The following is an 18307-nucleotide window of genomic DNA, read 5'->3' on the forward strand; positions in this document are numbered from 1 at the left end:
TTGTGTTTCTGTGGTTTGTTTTTTTTCCTGTTTTCCCCTTCCCTTCCTTTTCCCTTTTATTATATTAACATTATTGTCATTATTATCATAATCATTTATCATTATCATTTTATTGTAATCATTAAACTATGTTTATCTCAACCCACAAGTTCTTTTGCTCGTCCTATTCTCTTCCCCATCCCACAGGGGTGGGGGGGGTGAGCAAGCGGCTGCGTGGTGTTCAGTTGCCAGCTGAGGCTGAACCACGACACTAGATGAGTCTCTAGTGTACCTAGCCAATGACAGCCCATGACTATGGGGGGATAATAACTGATGTTGAGAGGATGATCAAAGCAGATAAACTCATTGCCAGATTATGTTTGATGACATAAAGATAATGAAATGGGTAAATAGCGCTATTCACTCCGAAGGCTCTTCTGAGGGTGTTTGCATGTTGAAAATAATCTCAATGTTAATGCAGAATTTTGAGTGTGTTTTCTATTAAAAAAATAATCAGTATAATAGCTGTTAAGAAGATCTATCTGATGATCCTGTTGTGGGTCAGAACAGCTTATCTGTTCTTAGAATCATAAAGATAATATTAATCATGCAAAGAAGCAGCTATGGATCTAGACAAAGCTGCTCAGTAAATCAAAGGGCTCCCCTGCTATGTTACACAGCACACAACTAGCTTTACCTCCTGGTATACATACACTGGCAGCTACTCACATGAATGTTAACACTAGGACACAACATTAAGATGATATTTTCAGAGCAGTATTTTTTCATTCTGATGTCCCCCACTCTCTGGCAGCCCACGCTGGGTTACCAAATTCTACGCTTCAGAAGAAGGCAGAAATGCTAGAACATTCTGACAATGAGGTCAGAACAGTTAAAACTGGAGTTTGCACCTTGGGCCGTGGAAGAGCTCAGAACTTCACTGGTACAGGAGAAGACCATCACATGGTGAGTGACTAGAACAAACCTAAAGCCTAAAGCAATCTATAAAATAAGTCTCCAATTTAACCCTCCTCTTGAAATCTCAAGGTGAATATCACAAAGAAATAGTTAGATTTGGAGGACATACACTTCAAATCAAAAGCTCTCTTTATGCCTCTAATGCAGGAATGTCAGGTTTCAGCTCTCTGAACGTGAACTGATAACCCAGTTAAAGAATGGCACAAGCAGCAGTACAGCAACTGCTCAACTCTGTCATTTTCCAACCAGCTTCTCTTCTCCTACTCTAGAGTAAACATAGTTGACAAGGCCAAATGTGTAGAAGGTGACCGAAAAAAAACCAACCCACCCCAAACAACAACTCAAAACAAAAACAGTGGCTCCATACCCACAGGGGAGAGCCACAGTCTGTTCTCTTGCAGCCAAACCTGGTTGTGAAACCAATTCCTGTGAAGGCAAATTGCTGTGAGAAGTGCTGCATGCAACAGGCAGGGAGCTCTGTCATGGCTAGGCTGCAGGAAGGGTGAACGTTATTAGGGTCACTTCTTTTCATTTGGGAAATGACAGACTAGTCAAAGGGCTCAATTGCTCATCGGGAAGAGTATTAAATCAACCAGAAATCAGCAAGAGGAGGACTGAGCAGATGTAAAAAGTTAAGACTGATGTGTTCTTGTGACTTGAAGTAGAGATCACAAGATCTAAGACTTTCAAAATAAAAACTTTATGAACTAATGTGCTACAAATAGATTTCTGTATTTTCTGAATTACCATAAGGTGATGAGCCAGGTAAAAGAAAAACGCTTCTAACATTTAGATTGTATTTTAATTAAATATTCCTTTCAAGGGAACACCTCTATAATACATCCATATTGCACATGCTAGAATAATGGCTATTTAAAAAAATTTTTTCTAAAGTGAAATATTTCAGGGGTGAACTATACTAAAGAAACCAATGAGCGTAAATTATGCTTGAAAAGTGGGGAGATATACTGAAAATACATGAAATACATATGACATTCACATAACATTTTGGGTTCTGCAAACCATAGCGCAGCTTTAAGACTAAGAATGAAAAAAACCCTACTGTTTTCTTGATGTTTTTTCCCCATGGATAAACACATGTTTTGATGTTTGCACTTTTGCAGAGCCTTGATAGCTCTATCAGCAAAGCAGAGCAGAGTTCACCCAGCTGTCTAATGAGGTAAGAGTGAGTGCTGTGAGGGAGGATTCGCGGGCAGGACTGGATCCTCAGTTTGGTAGTCTGGGAACAGACAGCATAATGAATGGAAAAGGAATTTAGTTACAATATTCATGAACAGACAAAGCAAGGAAGCTAATGAAAAGGTCCTAATATCTTTCTGGTATGCTTACTGAAGTCTAATTTAGGCAAAGATACGCAGTTAGAAATCTCTCAGTTGACACACTGTCATAAACTGCTTTTACTGTTAAGTTACTGGAGGGAAGAGAGAGGTCTCCTCAGTCAGGGAATCCCCGGCTATGTGGGTCAAAGGACACTAGCTCTAGATTGATGGTATCTGGTCCTTAGTCCTATGTGAAGAGGAAACCAGTGAGATACAACAGCCATTTAAATTACACAGACTAGACCCTACCCAGAAGAGGAAAGGACCAGTGCATAGAAGCTGAAGATGGAAAGCTCCCTAGATATTTTTTTCCCACTGACCCTGCCAATTATTTTGAAGAGGGAATTTGATCGACTTGTGAAAGAGTCTGGAGAGACAGAAAGGAGATATTTCCTCCAATAGCAGTGATTTGGGCATACTGCCAAGATCCTTCCAATTTGATAATCACAGAATTATTTAATAATGTAGATTGGAAGGGGGTCTGGAGGTCATCTAGTCCAAACCCCTGCAAATTTTTTTACCCTTATACCTGTTCAGAATTTCTCTTGGTGCAACCTGTGACCACTGCTTCTCAAACTTTCAATGTGCACCTCTAGGAGGGGTCTCATGAGTATTAAAAAGTGTAGGATCTGCAACACTGTCAAGTTAATGATTCAATATCATGTTCTAAGTACCACAAGCTGATAAGGAAAGAACAAGGCATGCACAGGTCTATCTTCATCATCCTTCCTGATTTCAACAAGTGGAAATTTAGGAACTCCTTGAGTTAGAGTCTGCCACCCAGCAGTGGTTCTTAATTAGATAGGTGTAATCCTTTCTTGAATCTATTTTGTTTCCACAAAATTCTGTGGTGGTTAAGTGCTGTAGTTGAATTATGAATTACGAAGAAGTGCTTCCTTCACTTGAAGTGGAACAAACCAAGCTCTCTCAGTTTTAACAATACTGTATTGGAAGCAAGCAAGACTAAGATGCATGACTTTGCTAGCTGATATAAGCAACTTCAGTGGCAACAGATTTCAAGGATGTTTTCAAACTTTCCAGTTCAGGGAAACTGTTGAGATAGCAAATGTTAGCATCCTCTGAGAATTTCTCTGCATGATCAAGTTTACCATCGGGACTATTCCAGTGAAGTTTTTCCACTAGACTTCCAGTATTGTAATTTCTCATCTGAAGACACTACAGAATAGGCCATTTCACCCAGGATTTACAGCCATATGGCTATCATAACATATTATAGATTGGCTGGTAAATCTATACATGTACATAAGCATTGACTGCAATGAAAGATATTTGGAAATAGAGATTTTTTTTTCTCTCTAAAACACTTCTTCCCACTTTTAAGATCAAAGGCAAACTGCAAAGACATTATCAAGAGAAACATATCTGTGTCAGTCCAAAACAAGAAATTAAATACTGTGGTGTTACCACTAGTCACTTTAAAATGCTGTATCTATATTCCTGCCCAAATCACCGTTGGCCAGAACACTGAACCTTAAAATAGAAAATCACTCCTTTTAAAATTATGCTTTTACTTATGCTGACTTTAACTACCATGGCTGCTTTCCATTCGGTCTGATGCCACCATCCCTCCGTCCCTTTCCGAGAGTAGAAGCGTAGTCATAAGAGTGAGTAAAAGAATAATCATCAGATTTTAGTCAAAATAGCAGGCATTTTACCAGCTTAGTATGTTCCAGAAAAAGAAATCTATACTAACTGTTCATGCCTGTGCTGAACTGACTCTTATCCTCTTTTTAACTTTCTCTTCCTTCTACAGACTTTCCAATAAATGCCTTTAAAACTCACCACTGTGATCCCTACCTCCACTTCTGTTTCAGTGCTGAGTCATTCTATTTATTTGACTCTCTTTGTAGTAGCAAACTGCCCTTTGTATAAACCAAACCTGGTTAAGAATTCCCTTTTGCTGCAAATCCGAATGGAATTCTTGGCAGTATCTAATGCCATACACCATTCCAGGGTGTTTGCTCCTATATCTCACTCAAAGGCACAGGGCTTTGTTCTAATGTACACACTTCAAAGATGATCAGAATCAGGACAACAGTTCCTGTCAAAAAAGCATACAAACTGAAAGGCAAAGAAGATAAAGCAGACTCACTCCAAGAGATTCAGAGAATGGAAGTAGCATAAAGCTTTTGACTTTTTCTGTTATAGCAGGGAGTGATGCTAGCCTGTGAGAAGCATCCACAGGCCCTGTGCAATCAGGGGCATTTCCAGAGGTATTAGATAGGAAAGTAGAAAGATAAATGAACTGGTGAAACAGATAAGAATTAAAACTTTAAAATATGTCACCTTGCATCAAAGAAGGTAGCTTTGCTCATATTTCATGGTGCAATCGTGCTCTTATTTAGAGACCTTGGAACTACTCTTTTTGTACATAAAAGTTAAGAGTCTGCAGAACAGTTGACCAGATAACAACTCCCTAGATTTAGTTGTCATTACTGTTGCATCTGTCCTTCTGACATATATCTTCCCTTTGGTAATTGACTGTACAGAAACTAAGGCAAGAAGCATTCAAAACTTGCAGTGCAATCTGCTTCCAAACACAGCTGTGAGGTGACTGGAGGCAGTTTCCCTCCCACCTTGCTCTTGTAAGGATAGGGAACAATGTTTTGTGGACAGCAAGTTGGGCTCTTGCCTAGCCCTGTTGCATCTTGAACTCAGCAACTCCCATCCTAAAGAATTCCCCCCAATAGCTTTTTTGCCCTTACCCTTCATATAATCTGTCACAGTGCATGGCCACAAAGTCAGCCTTGCTGATTTTTCTATATGCATTTTCAAGGCTTGGCCTATCCCAGGTTCATAGCAAAAACCTCATGCCCATGTTAACAGACTGTCTCAGCCCAAACTCTGTACTTTTGGGAGTCACGAGAAAAAGTAATGTCTGAGCAGGTTATACAGCAATAGTAAATCAGTTCTAAGATCATTAGCTTTGTTTGATAGTAAAAGCAAGGAAAATAAAAGGCAGGTATCAGAGCAGGAAACAGTGCCTATAGTTGCTGAAGCATGCCTGGTATTTTAGCATGGGCCCAAGCCTTTGTTCATAAATCTGGATGGACCAGACACAAGCAATCCATACATGCTACAAAATAGGCTGCCAAGACATAACACAAGCCAACTCTTCCTGAATATGTAATTGCTCTAAGTCAAAACTGCAGCTGGGCTAATAGTCATTGGGAAATAAAGCATGAGTCATAGGGTTCAGTACACTTTAACAACTCTTCATCTCACAGGGTACACGATCCCACAATCTCACTGTGCAGTTCCTAGACAGCCAAAGAAAGACTTTGGAGAGAAATCTGATATGCTTCCTTTCCAAAAGCCAAGGCCCCACTCCTTTAACCCATCTCTCCAGGCAACGGAAAGAATCACCATCTGATCGTGGTTCACATAGTCAGAACTATTGTAAATAAGCTGTACCTACACTGCAGGATAAGGGCACTCTAGAGTGGGACCATACACATACCTTACAAGGATGTACTCTGGCTCCAAGGGAAGACAAAACAAAAATGCGCACCATGCTATGGAATTGCTGGGCCTTACTGGGACACTCGTACCACCAGGACTGAGGTGTACAGAATGGAATTCTCATGCTCCACAGTGTGGCACAAATTTAGTAGAATAACTAAAAAGTTACATCTAATTTTGGTTCATAGGATGTTATTTCTTACTCTGTCTGAAAACTGTGTTTTACTTCCTTTGCTTTCACCAAGAAATGAAGGTTGCATTGTATCTCAAAATAACTAGATTTACTCCATGGCAGAATGATGGAGAATGTATAGACATTACTTGTTCTTATACCTCCAAATGGCTTCTTTTTCCAGATGCAAATCACATACTTTTTTCAAAGCAACATGTATTGTACGACATAAAGCATGCCAAGTTTCATTAAAACCTAAGCATGTTTATGAAGTAAGAGTTGGATGATACTCATACATTAAAAGTTGATCATTGAAGTTACTTTCTGTTTATTTCTGGTGATTATGTTCACCCTGAAGTGTTTTTGTGGTATTAATTGAAATTGATTGCAATGAAGTGTTTACTAAACTACAGTACCTCTTTCTGTATGAATCAATTACACAGTTTTTCTAATTTTCACAAACAGGAGAAAAAATTTATATATAATGTCTCATAGCCTACTGTTTAGTTTCAGAGTGACTCTGAATAACACAAGTCATAGACTCATCACCTTACAGTGGAGGAAGACATTGTCATCTCATGTTCTGCATGTGTAGATACTGCCAGATAAGTTCAACTGCTTTTTAGATGATGTATTGTCCTGCAGCCTTTGGGTTTGGTTTGGTTTTCAAACATAGGCAGTGTTCCACTGCCAGCAAGCAGGCCCCTGGGTATTTTGCCTTCAGTTAAGATTTTGTTAGTCCTACTTTACAAGGGCTAATATGTTGGATTTTTCCAAACATGCCGGATATAAATAAGCCAAGTGTTTTGGAGAGGGATCCAGAAGTATTTAATCAGGCAAAACTTCCATTGATTTCCATGCGAGTCTTGTCAGAGTAAGAACTGAGTCAAGACTTCAAGACTTGGCACATTATCAATCCCAGCAAGTGACGGGAAAGAGTTGATGCCTAACGCATGTTCTAGGGAGGAAACAACTTGGCTCAGGGACCATGTTTAGAACATCACATACTGTAGTTGAAGCTTTGTAAGAAATGTGAAGAACTAAGCTTAAGTTAGTCTCTAAATGCCCAAGTCAGAGTCAAATATAGTGCAAATAATCTTTACATATCTTAGCATGTCTAGTGACACGCTTACCGTAAAAGGCAAGACCAATGGATAAAAAACAGGGAGATCTTAATGTGAAATGAACCTCATTTACACATAAATGCCTAGAGGAAGCATCACAATGCACATTTTTTTCACAAGCTAATACATAGTGCAACTAGATAGTACATGACTGCAGTATGACAACATAAGTTAAGAAACACTATTAAAATAAGGAAAACAGTATTTCATATAGCTATTTTAGCTATTCTTTTTTCCTGATTTTCTCCAAAAGACAGTCTCCTCTCTATTCTGTCTGGCTTTGTGGGGGAGCCTGAAATTTCACATTCTCACAACCAAAGAAAAGAGCCAAAGGAGAGATGAAGGCATTTACAGCCTTTTCTAGATGCTAACAAACATAACTGAAAGTGAACTTGTCCAGCAGATTGTATTTATACTGTACCAGCTTGCCTTATAAATGTACATTTTTCAACATATTTAAATTTAAAAAGATAAGTCTAACGAATGGAGTAAGCTGTTCAGGAATGGGGTTTCTAGCTTAGTCACCTTATCTACTCCATCATTGGTGGCACTTCTTAAATCTGCCTGATGTTGCAGATTAGATCCATGGCTGGTAGTAACTGGGTGTCTGTCTGAGCTGTAGCAGACTAAGAAACTGCAAAAAATCCGTTTGCCAAAGACATATTATACCCTTCTTCTGAAACTCTTTCATACAGGATACTGCTCCAACGGAGGGGAAAACCATAGGCCGTGCAAGCTCAGTTGTTTTGAAATATACTGTTCTGGAGACTTAAAAATTCCATCTCTTCTATGAGGAATGTCTAACCTTTCAGGATGAATTCCACAAAGGCATTATATCATACACCTTCATGTAGTATAGGTAGAACATTAAAGCATGACAATTGTATGCATTAATATGAAGAGTATTGGGCTAACACACAGGCCTGTATTCAGAACACTATGAAATATATTCAGGGCAATACAGACAGAGACACAGAGGTAGAAACAGCTTTCAAAGTCTTGCTGACCAGGGGCTGGCAAATGAAAACCAGCGTTGTCTAGAGTTACCTCTAGGCAAACATCAAAATCTGAGTTGCACTCAAAACAGGAAAGATTCTTCTACTTTATTTCTGGATAATTTGACTGACTTTTTCACTAAGCGTACTGCTCTTTTAGAAAAATACTGTTCTGCCTTTACAAGCATTTGCTTTTTAATTGAAACACCTCCCCCCACTCCAAAGACTTAAATGGTAACCTTAGCAAGAGACTAAAAATTATATACAAATCCTTTATACAAATTCTTTTTGAGAAGAAAGTTGACACCGTAATGAATTTCAGTGTGTGGACTGGACAAATACTTCCAACACATACTAAGACACCTCTTGACCATTGAATAACACTCTAAGAGGGGGCTGACTCAGTGACAAACCAAGTGCACACGCCAGTTTACCTTATTCAGAATGGCACACATACTCCTCGCATGTTGTGTGGATGTAACATAGAGTCTTATAATTCATACATTTTAAACAGTTGATTTTCTTTCAGTAACTAGGTAACAGTCTATGGGAGAGGAGAGTTCATTAGATAATAAAAGAGAGGAAAAGACTTCCTGAGCATGACCAGTGTAAATCCACTGAGGTCTGAAGAAACTGCAAAAGCTTAAACAGCTTTCACCATTTGAATTCCAGTTTCATGACCTAAAGTGACGGTTAAAAATTTCTCCATATATACAGATATTAATTTGAATGCATTATGACTTGTTTTCCACTTACAAAGGATATGGTCACCTCTCATTTTTTCCTCTACAGATTTGGGACAAAAATCCCTGTTATAAATAGTCTTCACTTGCACATGAAAAGTATTCTGGTTCTAAAAAGACACAGTTTTCACCATATCTTTCACAGCTTGAAGCTTGGCTGCTTTCACTCCATATGGCTCCATGCTTCACCTTGTAAGCTACAACACTTTGCCCTGCCTCCTGTCACATGCTGAAACTTTTTAGGAAAAGAGGGGAAGAGGATAGACTAGAAGAACATAGGCATGAAAAAGGAGTAGACAAACTATGAGGAAAGATATCTAGGGTAGCAAAAGGCCTCATAAGACAGAAGAATTAGAGAAAATACATCTACATTGCACTAGAGACTTAAATTCTGTAAGTACAAAGCAACCATAGTGAACTTTCTAGCCAAAATCACCTCACTTAAAGGCATCCTGGTGGGGATATTTAGTCAATGGTCATTTCCTTTATAGTTAAAAAGCTTAGAAGGTAGAGGAAGATGAATAGTCAAATCTAAAGATTTGTGCAATCATGCCGTGCTTTTCCAGGAGCTTGTGATTTCAGAGCTCCTGCTATCAGGCAGCTGAGAAGCATACACAGTAGCCTCTAGGCACTCATAGGTACTCAGCACTGTGGTTGGCAGCTAGCATGAAGTAGTCACGGATGTGCTCTAATATAGACCATAGTGTGTCAGCACTAATCTCAGAAAAAAATTAAGACGATAACTCTGATTTCTGCACTGTTAGGATTGCTACCTTGTTGCTACATCTAATCAGTATTCATTTATATACATAAAATGTTGACTCTGACCTCCAGATTATTTATTTGTAATGAATGAAATGTTTAATGAGCCTTGATTTCAGTGGACTTTGCAGGTTTATCTACACTGGGGCCTAGCTATTTGTCCTTCTAAGCCACACATTACAGCTATCACAATTCAGATAGTACAGATTTAAGTAGCACTGCAGAAAAAATGTCTCTGTCCAAAGAGAGCCTTGGCTAAGTGGTAGCTCTCCATTCTTTCAACACCCCCCCCAGTCTCATTAAGCTTGCAAGAAGGTAGCCACATTGTGAAGAAGCTTATTCCTATACATAGTCCTCATGTTCCAGGGAATAAATTGTCTCAAGATCATGTTCCTAGCTGGGAGTGCTATATGCCAACATTGTCATAAAATAGACCTATAATTCTCCTGTAATTAGACAACTGAATGGCTCTGCCTCTTGAAATGAAGTGAATTGCAAAGAATGAAACAAGGGTAGGAATGTCTAAAAATAAATAAAGTACAAACATTACCGTTTCTACAGGCATTGCTAACTCAGCCTCCCTGTATATCAAGTGATATATAATTTTCGAACCTGATAACAGATGTACAAAGATAAATACTTCTTATTAAAAATATGGCAGCTGTTGAGGGCAATGGTGCTAAATGTGCTACCAGAATTTCTTGTTTGTAGGGGAAGGAATTACTCTGAAATTTAAATACATCTTTAAAGGTATGTGCACTTTCATAACAGCTACGTTATGGGATGTTACCAGCCTCTTGCTGCTGCTACCATCTTTTAGTTCCAGCAACTTGTTACTGACACATCTTATTCAAACTTTGCTATTCCTGGTAGAGGTGGAACATGACAGAAGCTGTACATCAGCTTCCCTTTGTTGACTGTATTTAGCAAGAGAAATCCAATAAAACCTGGCCAATACCAAAATTTCTAATATCTGGCTTCTTCCAGTTAAGTTAATTAGAGTACATAGGGTAATGACAGCAAGTACAAACTTAGGGAAAAGCCACATGCATTCAGCATACAGCTGTGTTCCTGAAGACAAATGTGTCCATAAGAGCATATACCTGTGTAGTACTTAAATAATTTGGGTTTTATCAATCATTCTATCATCCTTCAATTAGTTTTACAGCACTACATAACAGAGAGCCTTACCCTACATGTTTCCCCAAGGACACTGGGAATTTTGTAGAATGGGAATTCTACGTTCTGTGTAATAATAATTTTATTAACATTTTTATATGAGAGGCCACAGCCACACATCTTCAGTTTCTCACAGTGAGGTAGCCATGCTCGCAGATATTAGCACACCTGCTGAAATAATGTATTTCAAATTCTGATTATGAGAAGCCAGGGAAAGCTCACAGAACACTGCACCCTGTCCATATGTCAGCTATTAGATGTTGAGCACTGAAACCAGATGACTGCGTCTCCGCAGCAAGAAAAGGCATCAGATCCCATGCCTGCAGGCTGAGTCTTTTTTTTTTTTTTAATTTATATGAGACGGGAAAAAAAAGTCTCTCTCTGGCAGTATCTCAGTTAACAGGAAACAAGTACCAACACTAACTCAGCACATGATGCCAAGAGTGCTGATCCTCCTCCAACTGCTGAATCCATTTAGCATGTCCCAGAAGACCCTGCACAGATATCTTTTTAACCTCCATGAAAGCTGCACAGGTGCAGCCCATTTGGAAAGCAGGTGGCTCCCATTTTTCCAGTGGGGCAATGTTACTTTGAAATCATTCCATTAAGTCATTAGACATGAGTTTGTTGTTATTATTTTTAAAAGACAATTTATTCATTTTCTGCTTTCAATAGCTTAAGAACTGCAATGAATTAAAGTCATTTCTGAAACCTATTAAGGTGACTCACCGAGTCTCAGTTTGCTTTGTTAAACAAATTTACTTAAGTCATTGTATTTATTACTAAAAACAAAATAAAATAAACCAAAACAAAAATCCCATACACTCAATATACATGCTTTTTTCAAATTCTATGTCATCTGGAGATTAATCAAACCTCTCTGTTAATCTGTCCTGGTGAAATGGGAAACGAAATACCTCACTATTTGTGTGAACAGCTTTTTAAGGCAGTTTTTAGAAGTTAGAAAATCTTGAAAATGTAATAGAAATTATTACATTTGTAAGCTCAATTTTTGTTTGAAAAAACTTCACATGGCAACATAATAAGGAAATCTTTCTATTTACTGAAATAAAGTAGGTGAAGCAGTGTGTTAAATTGTCGTCAGTCCTATTTTTTTAAATCTAGATGCCACTTTTCTTCACAGAAGATGTTGAAGATAAGCATATCTCATATAACTAGCAAATAAATGGAAGCCAAATATCTCAGTATTTATTTGTCTATATCTATTTTGTGGAATACATCATTCATTCCTTGACCCACTAGATGTTACAACCAAAGTAGGCTATTATGACCATTGTATTTAATCTCCTGGGCAACACAGGCAAAAGAACCTCAATAATTAATTTCTGCATCAAAACCATTATTTTTGTTTGATCTACAGCACCTCTGTTAAAAAGATACCCTGTCTTAATACAAAGACTTCAATTGAAGGAGAAACCAACGTGTCCCTAGGTAAATTGCTCCAGTGGTTAATTTACTCTTCCTGTTAAAAATGGGCACATTACCTCAGTTCTGAATTTGTCTAGCTCCTGCTTCTAAACACTAGACTGTTATAGCTTTTTCTGCTTAAAAAGCTAGATTAAAGATGTCAGCAGTAATTGTGTGAGTTGATCTACAATAACATATAGCCTTTGGTGTCGACACCAATCAAGGTTAGGGGACTCCAGCAACATCTAGATACATAGCAGGAGGCAGGGGTTCAGTTCATTCAGGATCCTCTTGCCTTTATGTTTTTGATTAAATTTTAATTCAGTGTGGGTGCAGGTCTATTTCTTGTATTGTTTGGTGTTTGAGAATATTAAAATGAACACACAAAAAAGAGGCTTGTTGCTAGGTTTTTGTTAATATGCAGTTATTTACTTGCATATATTGACAAAATTAAACTCCGAGTTACTGATGGTCTCTTAAATGTTTATAAAATAGAGCAATTACTATTGTCAGAATTTATCACCAATAATGCTTATACAGTCTATAGCTATTACAATCTAATAGAAAGACATGAAGACTACCCTGAACAGCTGTAGACCAAACTGATGGGTAGTGTAAGCCGGCAAAAATTACGTCTTTATACCAACCACAAAGTTCATCTAAATATAACTGTTTTCGTGGAAAATGTAAATTCTTTTTATTTTTTAAAGGACTTTGCTTTGAATACTCTAAACTCATCAAACTCCTTTGGCCTACTTACTTTCCAATGACCAACGTCTCTTTAAAATCTAGAAACTGGAGAACTGTTTTGGACAAAGTGTTTCTCTTAGAAAAATGCAAACAGAAAAATCAAAATATCACTGTATGACATACTCTGCTTTGTGGACTTTTATTGAGAAGAAATCAGCAACAACTGTATAATTAATGTTCAGACATGCATTTAAATGAACAGATTTCAGTCTTGCTGAAATATATGAATGATTGGATTTAGTCCCCAGACATGACATGGTAATTCTTCACTGGACAATCTGGAGCACAGCTGTGGGGAGTATGGAGCAGGCGGAATTTAGGAAGCATTTGGAGGTGCAATGTGGAGGTCATTGGGGACTACGTAAGGTTGAGGTCAGAAAGCAAGGGTTATTCTTAAGCTTGCCAAAATAGTTACTTGTGATCTTCCTAAAACAGTAAAACAAAACAAAAACAAACAAACCCCCTGAAAAAACCAAACCCAACAAAACAACAAACTGACACCACACACACACACACACAAACACAAAAACCCTAACAAAAAAACCCCAAACCCCCCAAACCCAGTGGAGGTCACCCACATATTTGTATTGTACACAAAGATAAAATAACCCAGAAATTATGTACTGAGTTCTTATCCTAGAAAGGTATAAAAATAATTTATTTCTGTACAGCAGTCCTGCCTGCTAACCAGAAGCCATAAAGAACCCTGTTCTCCATACACTGTGGTAACTTCAGCCACATACATTAGTTGTTGAAGGGGATGGAGGTATTAAACTTATTTATCAGGACTGGTATTAAAGACTGTACAACTCCCTTCTTTATCTATCCTTCAATACTGCACAGTTAAACATAACTTGTACTGAAAGGCTGTCCACACATTAATCATATACTTCAAAGCCTCAATCAACTTTCCCAACAAAGCAAAAACAAATTTTTAAACACCCTGTCTCAGTGGGAGGCAAGGTTTGGGTGGAGGGAGGAGACATGTGGGAAGTAAAAATGGGCAAGGTTGAAAGGCAAAGGTACGACTTGTAACTGGGACTTCAAGGGCTGGATAAGCTTAACAAGTGATTTCCTGGTTTTTCTAACACTTGTGCTGATAGTATGTACACTTCAGAAACCTGGCCCTGGCCCTTAGTTTCACAGAGCAGGGGAGAGAATGTGGAACAACAGCTGCACTTCAAAAGCCACATGGCTTACAGAGTGTTTTGTTCCCTTTCACACGTTTTTATGCCAGGAGGGAACATATGGGTCCACTGTCTGGAAATTTCCCAACCTAAATTTTTGTTTTATTAATTTCATCCAACTACTCCCAGTTACAAGCCCTCATAACACCCCAGACAGTTATGCTCCTTCCTTTACATTTATACCCTTCAATTAGCTGTAGATGCTGAAGCACCTTCTTAATCATCATATAGCTATGCACACCTAGTTCTTTTCATCTTTCTTGCCATCATCTTTCTGAGCACTTTAATCATGTTTGTGGCTCTTTTCTGAATTCCCTCCAACTTCTTGATATTTTTGTCTGATCTTAAAGTGTCCATACCAGTACTTTCTCTTGCAGGTGTAGTGTTACTTCTCTATTGAGAACCACTTGATCTTCAGACTGTTATACATCACCTATCACAGCAGTATCTGAGCAGTTTCCAACATGTTAAAGAATGTGACCAGTGTCCTTGTTCCCAGCCTGGCCTATGACACTGCATGTCCCTGATTTTGGAACCATGTGTGGCATCTTATTGCAAGTTCATGTTCAATTTATCACCCATTTTTATCCTCCAAATGAAAGATGGCAGTGCAGGGACCCTGTAGGAACCTGGATACCTTAACAAAATGCTGATACTAGATACAGATCCTTCTTGTGCAAGCAACAAATTTTTGCACTGTGAAGAACTTGGTGGTGTATGAGCTGGACAAACGCTCATACATGGTACACATGTAGGATACACATTGGCCCTTAGCTCATACATGCTGTTTAAGAGGGGATCCGAATCATGGTTTAGTTAAGCAGAAAGCCAGCTTGACCCATTCAAAACTCCAATGAACTAACGGTATGCAGTCTCCTCACGTACTGTTTGAGTGTGATCTAAAACCTCATCATTTATACATTTTAAACTGTTAGTTTTTCTTCCCCCTCAATAAATGGGTAACAGGAAACAGACAAAGCTCCTTAACTTTTCTTTAATCTTCCTCACTAGTGAAGTGAAAATCAAACGATAATTGTCTGGATGATCTCATTTGTCAACAAAACTGAAACCTTGAAGTCCACATACACTGAAATGCTGATATATTAAACAAAAAAGGGAACTGTGCTTACATGTTGTTCAATAAATAAATAAGAGCTATAGAGATATCCATGATGAATGAGCACCGTGGGAGGCCTTCAGCTTGTCAGAATTATACAGTGACATTAATCACAGCATAACAGGATTGCTGCAGGCTTCCAGTGCAAAGTCCTCATTATATCTTCAAAACAAGACAAAACAAAAAACTAAAAAAATCCCCACAACTTCCAAGCCCCTCAAAGTGGAATCTTACCTAACAGACTTTTTCTGCAGAATTCAAAACTCAAAATTAACTGACCTTCATCACATAAAGAATCACATAAGCACTGGAAACCTGTCAATCTAGCTGCACCATCCAACCAGGCTGTGTTTCTGGTGTTTGTGATCATTTTCCTTGTTTATTCTTCATGGCCTCTCGGCTACACTAGGAAAGCTAAATTGTATAATTACAGTGCTCTGACCTCTCCCACTCAGGTGAAACAAGGAATATTTGTAAAGCAGTCTCACCAGCAAATCTAGGTGTCATATCAGCAATGCTTTTGGGGGAGTCCCACCTCTTCAGCACCCAGAGAGAGGCTGCTGGTGGGCAAATTTATACAGCACTGACTTGGCTCTAGAAGAAATCTAAGAATGTTCAAAACCATGGGGACCAGATACAACTGTAGTAACGTCAACTGGTTCAAATTTGTCTGGATAATTAATTTTTTAGTTTAAGAATTAGATTAATGGGGCCTCAGAGCGCTAACCATCTTATGAATTATGACCCATTAAATTAATCTCCTTCAAATATTATATAAATGTATACTTGCTAAATGTAAGCACTTTAACAGACCTTTCCTAAGACAGTCATAGACAGTTTTTATTTCTGGCCAAAGGAAAAAACAAAAAACAAAAACAAAACAAAAAAAAAACAACCCAGCAAACAAAGGAAAATCCAAACAAAAAAAACAACAAACCAAAAAAACCCCCCAAACAGTCTTTCTTTATGAAGTTACTTTCCTGCTTCTAGAATAAAAAAACAGGGGATAAAATCTTCATGTTTAAAATAATCTATTCAGATCTATCCAAATCCCAGAAATCAGAAATATTAATTACTAATAAAAGAACGTTCTAAACTTCAATGAGTTTTGTGGTTTCAGTTTCCATAGAGTCTTGAGAAACAGTTTGAATAATTTCTAATTCTCTCCTAAACAGTTTGCTTACCTCTAGGTTGGGTCTACTTTGGGCTTTTTGCTAAAGGAATTTCCACACAGTGACCAGCACCGTTAACTGCAACTAGCTTAGGTTCACAGAAGCATCACCCACACTACACATTTTATGTGCTATTTTGGGGTATGAAGAACATGAAAAAACTACAGTTATATTTCTAGAAAGGGAACATAGGTATCCAAATAAGTGGATGGATTTTCAGGAGTTCACTACATTTACTGTTGAGCTGTTTTTAATGTCAAGTACCTACTTAGGCATCTAGTGGGAGTTGAGTAGTACTGAAAAAATCTGGTCCCAGTTATGGGTGCTGAGAACATAAAACTCCTACCCTGGTATAGACAAAGCCTTAAATGTCATTGATCTTTTTCTTTCCAATTGAGCATTAATCCTGCATCATCAGAACAAAGAATTAGTACTGCATGGTTGGAAAGTTAAATTTTCCTCCACACCTGCAGGTCATTGCTCCTGGGCTCCCTCAACTGATAGCCAAAAAGTTATTTACTTAAAAAACTAATCATGTGGTGCAGCTGAGCTCCTTCATTTCCAGAAGAAAGGCATCTGAAGTTAGGCCTCTGTTTCACAAAGAATTCATGAGAGAGCTGGGTTCAATTGGTGGGATCAGCCTGTAGAATCAGGGCCATGATTTCATTATTATTTGTTTAGTCTAATTAAAAACATGTATCTTAGGTAAAAATGTTCTTACTTTCAACAAAATTATAATACACTGCAGTTTAAAAGCCTCAGATGAAAAGTGTCATATAAATGCAAAGTACTAAGAACATAGTAAGAGATTTGCATTTAAGAGGGGAAAAAATAGACTGATTCAAGAAGCATTTCTTATTAGGTAACAGTTTCTTCAAAGCCACCATTTCAGGTAGAATGAACTGAAGAAAGCTGCTTTGTAGTCCTTCATGGCAAGTGATTCAGCTGAGGGCATAATGTCCTCTTATCAGTCTCCTTTGCAAGGAAGGATGAATTTATTAAACAAGACAGACAGACAGGAAGAGCAGTAGGTAGTGCTCACATCTCTGAGTCAAAGGCATTTGAAACACTAAATCCCTTTCTAGTCCATCTACCCTCAGGTGTGCTCCAGCAGTGGTTTTCCCACAATAAAATGGAGGCTGGGAGAAGGAACAAGGAAGGGACAGAAACTCTGTCAGCCACTTGGAAGATGCAGTGAATCCCTCCTCCTTACTCAAGCAAGTGGTACAGAAGGAACACCCTGTGACTTTCAGCACAATTCCTCACTTTGATTAATAAAACATGGGGAGAGGCAGGAATTGCAGAGAATTTCATAAAACAATAAACAGCAATTTAGTGGTGATAGTATACTACCCAGCATAGATTCAGATTTCAGGAAAACCAGCACTGTTTCAAGTCCACTGTTCCCTCTAGTCCCATTAAACTTTTTTGTGTGCTGGGTGAGTCCCATTTGTTTGGATTTTCACATTAGATTATATGCTGCAATAACAGTGGCCTGTGCTGTTTCACATTCAGCCTTGTTTCTTGGTGCTAAACCCATACCATGGATGCTACAGCAATGCATCCACAGTTCCTCTTGAAGCCATGGCTCAGACTGTGTCTTTGAAACATGGTTTGCTAAACATTGATTCAGTTTTACGTAATGCTGCTAGAAAAGCATTTGCAGTTAAGGACTACTATCTCAGAATAAAAAAAGAAAGCTATTTATCTTCATATTTATGACTCAGAATAGGAAAACTAATCAGATAATGGACCCAGTGACTACCAGGCTTGTTTCTAGACCTATGTCCATCACTGGAAAGGGCAAAAACAATCTCCAAAATGTGAAAAAAAAACTTCTTCGTTGGAGGTTTTGAGCATGGTGCTTACAACACAAAAGTAAAACAGCTCCAAAAAGC

The 18307-nt window shown here is 38.3% G+C and overlaps 1 long non-coding RNA gene across 1 annotated transcript in view; it reads left to right on the top strand.

Annotated features, from left to right (window-relative positions):
* Positions 1-216: 216 nt before the first annotated feature.
* LOC135314583 (uncharacterized) overlaps positions 217-18307 on the top strand; it is a 64835-nt gene continuing 46744 nt past the window's right edge. Inside the window, exon 1 of the long non-coding RNA XR_010374093.1 lies at positions 217-258. This is a non-coding gene — a long non-coding RNA (uncharacterized LOC135314583). The remainder of the gene's footprint in view (positions 259-18307) is intronic.

This window comes from Phalacrocorax carbo, chromosome 8 (assembly GCF_963921805.1).
Source record: "Phalacrocorax carbo chromosome 8, bPhaCar2.1, whole genome shotgun sequence".
NCBI classification, from domain to species: Eukaryota; Metazoa; Chordata; class Aves; order Suliformes; family Phalacrocoracidae; genus Phalacrocorax; species Phalacrocorax carbo.